The 13,832-nt window shown below is 33.7% G+C and overlaps 1 long non-coding RNA gene across 1 annotated transcript; it reads left to right on the forward strand.

Moving 5' to 3' along the window:
- The first annotated feature begins 637 nt into the window (after nucleotides 1-637).
- On the forward strand, nucleotides 638-13,060 carry LOC137658283 (uncharacterized). Its single transcript, XR_011047309.1, has 3 exons — nucleotides 638-720; nucleotides 9,690-9,777; nucleotides 12,912-13,060. It is a non-coding gene; the product is annotated as an uncharacterized lncRNA (long non-coding RNA).
- Nucleotides 13,061-13,832: the final 772 nt, after the last annotated feature.

The following is a 13,832-nucleotide window of genomic DNA, read 5'->3' on the forward strand; positions in this document are numbered from 1 at the left end:
ATACTGGGCAGTTCATAAGTTGCTAGAAATAAAGAAAAATAGACCTACATTTGCTCTAAGGACCTACAAACCAAAAACTAGAGTTCCGGTCCATTGATTACAAATCAAGAAAATTAAAGCCAGCATTTTCTCTTAACCATAACCATGTGACATGTTCCCTCAAACTATATTGCAATTGAAATTTGAACATCTTATGACGCCATTGCTCCAGAAATGTATATTCTATTTTGATCCTTACTATATTAAACCATAGGAGTAAAATTGCTTGCAACGCCTGAAATGTCAACCGATCTCCTGACATTTTTTTTTTTGGATTTATGTGCAATTAAGAGCTAACTTCTTTAGAATTACCATCTTCAATTATTTTATAATCTCGCAGACCAGTTTTGGGAATTAAGACGAATTTACTATAAACTTTAGATTACGCCTTTTCAGGGAAGAATCTGGAAAATCTATAGATCTCATATTGATTAGTTGATTTGTCATTAAGCCTACAGTAGTCTGAGGTAAGCGGTTTTTTTTTAAGAATTGAGGGTCTTATCACATCAGTATTTATACCTTGATTCGCGCATACTCCTACCGTTAGCTTAGCACAGAAGGTACGTTCTATCTCAGACTCTCTCTTTGAGACCTGATAGAGATGCTGTGGTTTTCCACTTTCACTCGCTCCATTTGCTGCAATTCCTTCGCCCAGTCTAGGCTAGCCCGTCATATTGTCCGGTAAGGCACAAAATAAATATGTCTAGTAGGGGCCCTGCTATAGGTTAGTACAACACTTCTTAGATGAAGCTAAGAATCTACTCTTTGTTCATCATTTTATCATTAATATAGTGTAAGATCCGTCATGATAATAGACAAAAGTGATTGACGTTGGAACTTGGGGGAAAAGGAAACACTGTTTCATCTTTAGTATTTATAAAAAAAAAAAAAAAAAAACAGGACAAAGCAAGCAACACAAGAGGGGATCATTCAAATAAAAATAGCTAAAAGGGCATTAAAACATTAAATTAAAATGCACATTTGTTGCAAAAAAAATAAGCATTAAATGTATTATATTTGATTCACTGCAACTTAAGGTTATAACTTAACATATAGCATCCATTATTTATCTGGTATTTACTTTATTTATATGATTCTGTTGTTTTTATTAGATTATAGTGATGGAAGATGTATTCTCATCCTTAAGTTCAATGTACGAATTTCTGAATATGGGGACAAACCAGTACTTCAGACGCTTATTCGATTTTATTTTACACAACACCGTGTCAGTCTTCGGTACTCTAAGTGCTTCGATAATGCGTATTTGACAATAACCTTGGAATATGCTGTGTGTTATACTAAATACACAAGAATGTATACGACAAACAAATCTTGTGGCTGATAGGACCAAGAAAACAGCCGTAAGTTAAAGTAAAAGTGAGAAGTATAGTCTATTAACAGGGGAATGTTTGATGACACATACTAGCGAATAATGGTAGAAAAATAAAATTCAACTGCAATTTATTGCGCACTGCAGAGCATAATTAGTATATTCACTTATTCATGAGTGGATAAGAAGTATTTAAGAGTTGGGATTGCCTAGGAGAGCATGAGGAAACAGCTGGTTGGTTTTTTTTTTTTTGGAACACGGGCTCTGTAACCAATGGCAGCGCAGCCCTATGTGTCGTGTGGAGTTCGGGAGGATATTTGTTTCTGTGCCTACATGCAATGATGGTAATACGGCACAGAATGTTTTACGTACTTCGTACTTGGTTATAAAACCGTACCGTACCCTCAATTATTTTTCCGTACCGTAACGTACCCTGATTCTGCACTTTTGTCGTACTATATGCTAACTCAATCTTAATAGTTAAAATTCCCTCTTTATTGAAATTTCAATGTTAACTGGAGAGAATTAGCAAGGAAACGTTATATGTGGATGTGTCTATATTCAGTCTTAATTATCATAAAAGTGATGTAAGTAGCCTAATGATAATGATGAAGATAGTACTAATAATAACTACAATGATATCAATACTTTTGATGAAATTAGTAAAAGCTACTAGCAATGTCTAATTACAATAAAACTACTACTACTACTACTACTACTACTACTACTACTACTACTACTAGTGATAATAATATATACATAAATTTGCTACATAAGTAATTATCAACAGTAATATACTAATATGACTGGTATATTTACCAATCAGACTAAGTAACAGCTTGAGGGTACACTGGCACACTATTCTCTCTAATTTCTCTTCCTCTTGTTTTGTTAAAGTTTTTATAGTTTATATAGGAAATATTTATTTTAATGTTGTTACTGCTCTTAAAATATTCTATTTTCCCTTGTTTCCTTTCCTCACTGGGCTATTTTCCCTGTTGGGGCCCCTTGGCTTATAGCCTCCTGCTTTTCCAACTAGGGTTGTAGCTTAATAATAATAATAATAATAATAATAATAATAACTGAATGTCACATCACAAATGGCCAATAAAAAGTGCAGTGTTCTGTTTGCAAGTCTTAATTTCTCTTATGCCTCAATAAGTTGTTCACCACTAAACCCAACATAGGTCTATAGGTGACAGTTTAGGACACGACATTCTAAATATGCATTACACACACACACACACACACATACATATATATATATATATATATATATATATATATATACATATATATATATATATATATATATATATATATATTCAAATAAGCCATATATATTTTTGATATATTAATGTCTGGATTCTCTTAACAACCTCGGGATCACAGACCCAGGCGAAATCTCACAAAGACAAGAGCTTGGCTCCGGCCGGGAATCGAACCCTGGTCGGCAAGCTTATATAGACAGTGACTTAACCCACTTGGCCACGAACAAAGATAAAAGTCAATGACAATTCCACTGTACTTCTACCTGTCGAATTCAGGTATTTTGTACTTAGAATTGAAATCAACCCATCTTCACCATCGTAGCCAATTGGTAGTTTGTTACTTGGCATTCAATTTATGATAAATTTTGCACATTTTTACGTGTTTTTCATATTCAAATAAGCCATATATATTTTTGATATATTAATGTCTGGATTCTCTTAACAACCTCGGGATCACAGACCCAGGCGAAATCTCACAAAGACAAGAGCTTGGCTCCGGCCGGGAATCGAACCCTGGTCGGCAAGCTTATATAGACAGTGACTTAACCCACTTGGCCACGAACAAAGATAAAAGTCAATGACAATTCCACTGTACTTCTACCTGTCGAATTCAGGTATTTTGTACTTAGAATTGAAATCAACCCATCTTCACCATCGTAGCCAATTGGTAGTTTGTTACTTGGCATTCAATTTATGATAAATTTTGCACATTTTTACGTGTTTTTCATATTCAAATAAGCCATATATATTTTTGATATATTAATGTCTGGATTCTCTTAACAACCTCGGGATCACAGACCCAGGCGAAATCTCACAAAGACAAGAGCTTGGCTCCGGCCGGGAATCGAACCCTGGTCGGCAAGCTTATATAGACAGTGACTTAACCCACTTGGCCACGAACAAAGATAAAAGTCAATGACAATTCCACTGTACTTCTACCTGTCGAATTCAGGTATTTTGTACTTAGAATTGAAATCAACCCATCTTCACCATCGTAGCCAATTGGTAGTTTGTTACTTGGCATTCAATTTATGATAAATTTTGCACATTTTTACGTGTTTTTCATATTCAAATAAGCCATATATATTTTTGATATATTAATGTCTGGATTCTCTTAACAACCTCGGGATCACAGACCCAGGCGAAATCTCACAAAGACAAGAGCTTGGCTCCGGCCGGGAATCGAACCCTGGTCGGCAAGCTTATATAGCTCTTGTCTTTGTGAGATTTCGCCTGGGTCTGTGATCCCGAGGTTGTTAAGAGAATCCAGACATTAATATATCAAAAATATATATGGCTTATTTGAATATGAAAAACACGTAAAAATGTGCAAAATTTATCATAAATTGAATGCCAAGTAACAAACTACCAATTGGCTACGATGGTGAAGATGGGTTGATTTCAATTCTAAGTACAAAATACCTGAATTCGACAGGTAGAAGTACAGTGGAATTGTCATTGACTTTTATCTTTGTTCGTGGCCAAGTGGGTTAAGTCACTGTCTATATAAGCTTGCCGACCAGGGTTCGATTCCCGGCCGGAGCCAAGCTCTTGTCTTTGTGAGATTTCGCCTGGGTCTGTGATCCCGAGGTTGTTAAGAGAATCCAGACATTAATATATCAAAAATATATATGGCTTATTTGAATATGAAAAACACGTAAAAATGTGCAAAATTTATCATAAATTGAATGCCAAGTAACAAACTACCAATTGGCTACGATGGTGAAGATGGGTTGATTTCAATTCTAAGTACAAAATACCTGAATTCGACAGGTAGAAGTACAGTGGAATTGTCATTGACTTTTATCTTTGTTCGTGGCCAAGTGGGTTAAGTCACTGTCTATATAAGCTTGCCGACCAGGGTTCGATTCCCGGCCGGAGCCAAGCTCTTGTCTTTGTGAGATTTCGCCTGGGTCTGTGATCCCGAGGTTGTTAAGAGAATCCAGACATTAATATATCAAAAATATATATGGCTTATTTGAATATGAAAAACACGTAAAAATGTGCAAAATTTATCATAAATTGAATGCCAAGTAACAAACTACCAATTGGCTACGATGGTGAAGATGGGTTGATTTCAATTCTAAGTACAAAATACCTGAATTCGACAGGTAGAAGTACAGTGGAATTGTCATTGACTTTTATCTTTGTTCGTGGCCAAGTGGGTTAAGTCACTGTCTATATAAGCTTGCCGACCAGGGTTCGATTCCCGGCCGGAGCCAAGCTCTTGTCTTTGTGAGATTTCGCCTGGGTCTGTGATCCCGAGGTTGTTAAGAGAATCCAGACATTAATATATCAAAAATATATATGGCTTATTTGAATATGAAAAACACGTAAAAATGTGCAAAATTTATCATAAATTGAATGCCAAGTAACAAACTACCAATTGGCTACGATGGTGAAGATGGGTTGATTTCAATTCTAAGTACAAAATACCTGAATTCGACAGGTAGAAGTACAGTGGAATTGTCATTGACTTTTATCTTTGTTCGTGGCCAAGTGGGTTAAGTCACTGTCTATATAAGCTTGCCGACCAGGGTTCGATTCCCGGCCGGAGCCAAGCTCTTGTCTTTGTGAGATTTCGCCTGGGTCTGTGATCCCGAGGTTGTTAAGAGAATCCAGACATTAATATATCAAAAATATATATGGCTTATTTGAATATGAAAAACACGTAAAAATGTGCAAAATTTATCATAAATTGAATGCCAAGTAACAAACTACCAATTGGCTACGATGGTGAAGATGGGTTGATTTCAATTCTAAGTACAAAATACCTGAATTCGACAGGTAGAAGTACAGTGGAATTGTCATTGACTTTTATCTTTGTTCGTGGCCAAGTGGGTTAAGTCACTGTCTATATAAGCTTGCCGACCAGGGTTCGATTCCCGGCCGGAGCCAAGCTCTTGTCTTTGTGAGATTTCGCCTGGGTCTGTGATCCCGAGGTTGTTAAGAGAATCCAGACATTAATATATCAAAAATATATATGGCTTATTTGAATATGAAAAACACGTAAAAATGTGCAAAATTTATCATAAATTGAATGCCAAGTAACAAACTACCAATTGGCTACGATGGTGAAGATGGGTTGATTTCAATTCTAAGTACAAAATACCTGAATTCGACAGGTAGAAGTACAGTGGAATTGTCATTGACTTTTATCTTTGTTCGTGGCCAAGTGGGTTAAGTCACTGTCTATATAAGCTTGCCGACCAGGGTTCGATTCCCGGCCGGAGCCAAGCTCTTGTCTTTGTGAGATTTCGCCTGGGTCTGTGATCCCGAGGTTGTTAAGAGAATCCAGACATTAATATATCAAAAATATATATGGCTTATTTGAATATGAAAAACACGTAAAAATGTGCAAAATTTATCATATATATATATATATATACATATATATATATATATATATATATATATATATTTATATGTATGTATATATGGTTCTAGGTAAGTTGATTCCTGGTTTTTTGCTTCCGGTTATTTGATTCCCGGTATTTTAATTCCTGATAAGTTGATTCCCAGTATAGTTGATTCCCAGTAGTTTGATTCCAAATTATTAACAAATAAATAAAGAGCTTCTGGTATTTTCTTGTGAATTTGTTTTGTAAATAAATAGTCTACTGGCTTATTTAGCCATAAAGGAGTTTATTGATTAATAATTGTTTCAAAAGCACCAAAAATAAGGAAACGTAAAAGTATTAGTACAGAAACAATATTTATTAAAAAAAAATCATATATAAAATTTGGTAAACAAGCATACTTATAAAAATTATTACAAAGGGGAAATGATAGTTTTAGTAATGTGAAATCCTTGTAACAGCCCTCAGGAAGTCTGTTTTTTTTTTTTTTTTTTTTTTTTTTTTTTCTGTGAATCATACCGCAAACAACATTTTTCAGTCGGTCGTTCAAGTCGTTGTATTTTCGTTTCGCTGGAATACCGTGGCCACCATCAAACTGAGCTTTTTTTCAAATGAGCAAGGCTCTTCTTTTTTCAATGGTAAAATTAACTTCCAAATATTAGGATGAACACCTGAAACAACACTCTATAGAGCACAGTGGTAACCTTATAAATTATTATTGGTGCGAAGTAGTGACAGGGCACAAAAACACCTAACTTTCCCACTGAATTCGGTGATATCTTTCTTTAAAGCCCAAATCTATAACCTTGCGATAAATACTTTGCGATAAATGGAAAAGGCATGATGAAATAGAAACATTTGGGAAATGATTACGTATACAGTTCATATGCGCTTTTTCAAAGTCCATAATTTATGCCTGGGGTTTTAATTTTGGGCTTAATTCCAAAATTTTTGCAAAAAGTCTGTTAAACGTTTCTTCTTTCTTGTCTGGCAGGAGGGCAAATAACCTTGGTACACTGAAGTTATGAATATGAATATGTAAAGTAAATAACTGGAAATATGCTTTCGGCACACACTTAAACGTTCCATCCCCAGCTAAGTGTGTTGCATGCATCAAATCATTAAGTCCCGGATTTGTTGCAAAAATTTGTAACCTACTTTCACCTGCTTCGACGCTATCAAATTGTAGGAAAACTTCACTGTCCAATACCCTAAACTCGTTTGGTATTATAAATCCAGTCTTGCGTACAGGAAGTTGAGCTCTTTCATTTTCACTTAATGATGCACTACTTGACGCAATAAATGACCGTGATGTTTCCTGGCTTGAAAGTGCCCCAGCCTTCAAACTAGTTAAGGCCTCACATACTTTTGGCTTTGTTTCACATGAACTGTGATGATGTTCACCAAGATGATTCAACACCTGGTAATCATTTTCTTCTGTTGCAGTATGCAGGCGTCCTTTATAAGCTCTTCACATCATACCTCCAATAAATTTTGGATCCATCAGCATTTTTTCTATGCTTCTCGTATGTGTAATTTAAATCGTCTACGAGTTTTTGTCCTTCACGGGTCTTTAGAATGGTACGAGGCATGGTTAAAGACTGACTTTATTCTAAATAAAAAAAAATAAAAAACTTAGTTAATAAAGCGTTTCTTTATTTGGAAGTTTGTTTTTGTAAATAATTAGTCTATTTGCTTAATTAAAGAACTACCTTATTTAGTAAATAAATGGCCTCTTGGCTTATTTACCCGAATAGGTATGGTCAGTTGGGAATCAAATTTCAGGGAATCAACAATACTGGGAATCAACTTATCGGGAATCAAAATACCGGGAATCAAATAACCGGAATAAAAAAACCGGGAATCAACTTACCGGTCACCATATATATATATATATATATATACATATATATATATATATATATATATATATATATATATATATATATATATATATATGTATATATATATATGTATATATAAATGGGTGTGTACCGTATATATATATATATATATATATATATATATATATATATATATATATATATATATATAAATGGGTGTGTACAGTATATATATATATATATATATATATATATGTATATATATATATATATATATATATATATAGATAGATAGATAGATAGATGCATAACCAGCTACACATTTAACTTGTACCTACTTTATGCAAACTTACCGGATTGCATAGATCTTGATACACGACCCCGAACATTCAATTTCCTTAATAGATCCATCGCCTTCTGACAATTAGCACTGGAAGCCAGATCATGAAATGAAAAAAATCGTTAATAATCGATATGGTTTTCTTTTCGTTTATGTTGTAAAATATATAAATAAATATATATATCGTATATATACATATATATATATGTATATATATATATATATATATATATATATATATATATATATATATATATATATATATATATTATACAGTATACATATATGTATGTATATATATATATATATATATATATATATATATATATATATGCATGTGTGTATGTGTATGATAAATTTTACACATTTAGACGTTTTTATATTCAAATAAACCATTTATTTTGATACATTAATGTCTGGATTCTCTTACCGACCTCGGGATCAGAGTCCCAGGCGGAGCCACTCAAAGATAATAGCTTCTGACCGGCCGGGAATTGAACACTGGTCCAGGAAAAATTGTAACAACAGTGACATACCACTTAACCATGAAGATGCTATTGTCTTTGAGTGGTTCCGCCTTGGGCTCGGATCCGGGGTCGGTAAGAAGATCCAGGCATTAATGTATCCAAATATATGGCTTATTTGAATATAAAAACATGTCTAAATGCGCAAAATTCATCATTCACACACACACACACACACACACACATATATATATATATATATATATATATATATATATATATATATATATATATATATATTTAAATACATACATATATATATATATATATATACATATATATATATATATATATATATATATATATATATATATATAGAGAGAGAGAGAGAGAGAGAGAGAGAGAGAGAGAGAGAGAGAGAGAGGGGTATATACACACATCTTTTATATATATATATATATATATATATATATACATACACACGCATACACACATATACATATATAAATATATATGTATATATATACTGTATGTATATATATATATATATATATATATATATATATATACAGTATGTGTGTGTGTGTCTATTTCGAATTCCAAGTAAGTAAGGTGCATGTTCAATTTACCGTTATTATTCTTCTACGTTTTATCATACGAATCAACACTCGATAAAATATAGTCTACTTCTAGTTATTAAAATAAAAAAGTCGCTGAATTTTAGAAAGAAATGCGTTAAAAACTATCATCATTGAATTTCACTCTCGTGTATCAGATTGTAATTTACTCTTTCAGTTCCTAATAAATTCCTCGTTTATTTCAATACTATTCCTCGTCGAGTTTTTAATTTCTATAAAATTTCTCATTAAGATTTTTAAGAAATTAATTCTCCGTTTCTAACTAACGCTTCATTGAGTTTTTAATGAATTCCTCGTACAATTTCCCAAACAATATCTTTCTATTTTTAATGAATCATCACCCACAACTAACAAGTTCCTTTACAAATTTCTTATGAATGCCTCATTCAATTCGCCCATTTCAGGCCCTGTCGAATTCATCAACCACAATGAGATTCCTTCAAGTAAGCCTCGTAGTTCTGCTGTTCCTCGTATGCCTGGAAGCTGTTGTTGGTAAGACAATGCTCTTCATTACAGTTTCAATAAAGTATATTATACTTATTACTCTTTGTTCCATATGCCATATATTGTTATATCCATAGACATCATACCATAGATGTCACATGAACCGAGCCCTCATACATGTAGACGACAGCCATCTTGCAACGGGAACTTATCAAGGTAGCTCGGTACAAATTCAATTCTCATCATTGTTTATCGTTAGTTTACTGCAGTTTTGTACTGTCTTTGGCTGCACCAACAAACGTACGGTCTAGTCAAGGCAACTACTATGCATTTCAGGGCCGTGTCCAATTGATTTTGTTTGATAAAATCCTACCAAAACATCGGATATGGGTCACATTTTGGAAATAGGCATTTGAAGCCACAGCCTAATTGGCAAAAATATGCAGTAACGTCTAATTGGAATAATAAAGGCACTTACCATAGTAATTATAAGAAATTGAAAGGGTAACTTAGCTAAATTTAGACGCACCCCTAGAGAGGCTTGTTGTGACGTGAACTATGACAACAGACGTAATACCCAGTAAACTTTCCATTCACAATAGTAAACATGCCGATAACAGGAGGAGGACAGCAGAGCATTCATACGTCAAAGCCAATCTGTTCTATGTGACTGCTGTCTGGTGCTTCACTTATGGCAGGTCTGGCAAATTGTCCTCGTGGCTGCAAGACTGCTTTCGTACTGCGTGTTTTTGCAGTATGCAATAAAGAAAATAACCGCATGCGTCATATGATTAATATTAACAGGTAAGTGGATAACAGATCATGTACAAACACCAAATGATTCAGACAGGAAGCCTAAATAAAATTTTATAGGGGTCATACTTGAATGACGAGTTTGGAAAAAAAAATGAGATATAAAAATATTTTGTTTATATTAATGTATTTTTAAATTTTCACAATAAGAATAAGATATGACAGACTTTTTCTTGACTGAAAACTATTTCACTGACTAGCTTCATCAACCATATTTAACAGTTCACCTATTCTACTGATCTCCTTATATATATATATATATATATATATATATATATATATATATATATATATATATATATATATATAGAGAGAGAGAGAGAGAGAGAGAGAGAGAGAGAGAGAGAGAGAGAGAGAGAGAGAGAGAGAGAGAGAGAAGAAGTGTATAGGGTAACTGTTTGTGTGTCTTCATTCATAAAGTGACTATACGACAGAAGTGTATAGTAACTACGTCATACTACAGTAGAGTATCAATGAGTGGGAGGGCCTTCAGTAATGACGTCTACATAGTCTCTCTCTGGGTGCATCTAAATTTAGGCAAGTTACCCTTTGCAGCAAATATTTCTAAGTTGAACAGGCCTACATAGGTCCTTTTATAGTTTATATATAAAATATCCGTTTTAATGTTGTTAATGTTTTTAAAGTATTTCATCTTAATTTTTCATTACTTATATCGTTTATTTCCTTATTTCCTCTCCTCACTGGGCTAATTTGTCCTGTTTGAGCCCTTGGGCTTCTAGCATCTTGCTTTTCCAACTAGGGTTGTAGCTTACCTAATAATAATAATAATAAAAATAATAATGATAATAATAATAATATCATACATATATTTAGGTAGCATGTATGGTTATATATGCCTATATATAACCTTCTCTCTAGTTATGGTTCGCTTTCCCTTTGTCTACACATACACCGAATAGTCTGGCCTATTCTTTACATATTCTCTTCTGTCCACATACATCTGACAACACTGAGATTGCTAAACAATTCTTCTTCACCCAAGGGGTTAACTTCTGCACTGTAATTGTTCAGTGGCTACTTTCCTGTTGGTAAGGGTAGAAGAGACTATTTAGCTATGGTAAGCAGCTCTTCTATTAGAAGGACACACCAAAATCAAACCATTGTTCTCTAGTCTTGGGTAGTGATATAACCTCTATACCATGCTCTTCCACTGTCTTGGGCTAGAATTCTCTTGCTTGAGGGTACACTCGGGCACACTATGCTACTTAATTTTTCTTCGTCTTGTTTTGTTAAAGTTTTTTATAGTTTATATAGGAAATATTTATCATAATGTTACTGGGCTATTTTCCCTATTGGGGCCCCGGGGCTTATAGCATCGTGCTTTCCCAATTAGGGTTGTAACCTAGCAAATAATAATAATAATAATAATAATAATAATAATAATAATATATAAATATAAATGTAACCTATATATGCACCAATAAATAATAATATTTAAATGTATATTTAATCAGTGTAACATATCAAGGTAAATCTAGGTAAATATCGAAGTTTATACTGCTTCCGACATTTATTTATATCGATTACCATGCTAGCCACTGCTCACATGATGGAGGCGGTTTTTACGCATGAGCTACCATGGCCGATATGGATCTCGCGGCACATACGGTAGATATCTAGGAGTGCATCTTATTATTATTATTATTATTATTATTATTATTATTACTTGCTAAGCTACAACCCTAGTTGGAAAAGCAGAATGCTATAAGCCCAGGGGCCCCCGCAAGGAAAATAGCCCAGTGAAGAGAGGAAACAAAATGAAACATTATAAGAACAGTAACAACATTAGAATAAATATTTCCAATATAAACTATAAAAACTTTAACAAAACAAGAGGAAGATAAATTAGATAGAATAGTGTGCCCGAGTGTACCCTCAAGCAGGAGAACTCTAACCCAAGACAGTGAGAGACTATAACGTCATAAGCGAGTGATTGTACTACTAGGCAAATTGTACAGATATTACTCCCTACTCTGGACTTTGTTACAAGGCACGGTTTAGTAAGCCTGTATACTGTACTCTGACTCTAGACCTTTGGTCTAGGTATGCATGTGCCGTGCAACTATACTCAATTTTTTTAATGAGGCACATTTGCATCGACTTGCAGCAGTGCCCTTTTAGCTTGGAAAAGTTTCCTGCTCTCTGATTGGTTAGAACTATCTTGTGCAACCAATCAACGATCAGGAAACTTTTCCGAGCTAAAAGGGCACCCCTGCGAGTCGGTGCAAATCTGCCTCACTAAAAAGAACTGACTATAGTGTGATCTGCAGTATGCGCCATGTGTGCTTTATAAGTGTTATTACAGTAAAAAAAATCCTTATTTTCAATTCTTCTTATCTTAATTACAGGAAGTGCCATACCCATTCGGATGTTTGGATTAGATGAACACATTTGCATCTATGATTGTCAGGTAAGAGAGTATGTGTCTGGTCCTTGCACTCCCGATAACCAGTGTTGCCATGATAAATATACAACAGAAAAAATTGTGTCGTGCTTAAATGGAAGAGTAACAAACAGAGAAAATAAACAGCTAGCATTAATGATTCTTTATAAGCACTTGGTGTTTTTAAGAGAAGTGTGTACGTTGCTATTTTTTTCTTATAGGGGAGCCAGCCGATAGGATAAGAAATTGCTTTCTTATTCAATAAATCAATGGACCTATTATGGGTGGTTTGCAATGTTAAGGCTTGCCAACCTTCTTATAACACACCACAGAGCAGGTGGAAAACCTCACACATAGTTAACCTTGTATTATCCGTAGTATTTTCACTTACAACCTAATTCTTAAATTACGCACTTGTGGAATTAAACATCAAAAGTATATTTGAAGTTATATTCTTGGTTTATGACATAAATTTTATGAAAAGGCTAATCGCCCTGTAAAATGTATTTTGAACCTTTACAGATGAATAGATAAAGATGAGGAGATGAGTAATATAAGTAAATTGATAATATTCCCATTTTAAAAGATATCTTTTTGTAGGTCACTTATTTATTCCAAACAATTTTGTACCTATATGACGTTTTATCTATAACAGCTATTTTGGTGTAGGGTATCCCCCCCTACACTACCACGATAGCTCTACTTTTAAATCTTAATATCAATAAAATTTTTGAATTCGGAGAATTTTTGTCATCATGTGTAACATTTAAACTTAGTTAAAATCTTCTTAAGCAAAGGAATTTAGTCTTAAGTTGTATTAAACTGTAACATTATCTTCATACATTGTAATCTATTGCATTTAGAACTGAACAAAGCTAATGTACTG

This window comes from Palaemon carinicauda, chromosome 19 (assembly GCF_036898095.1).
Source record: "Palaemon carinicauda isolate YSFRI2023 chromosome 19, ASM3689809v2, whole genome shotgun sequence".
NCBI classification, from domain to species: Eukaryota; Metazoa; Arthropoda; class Malacostraca; order Decapoda; family Palaemonidae; genus Palaemon; species Palaemon carinicauda.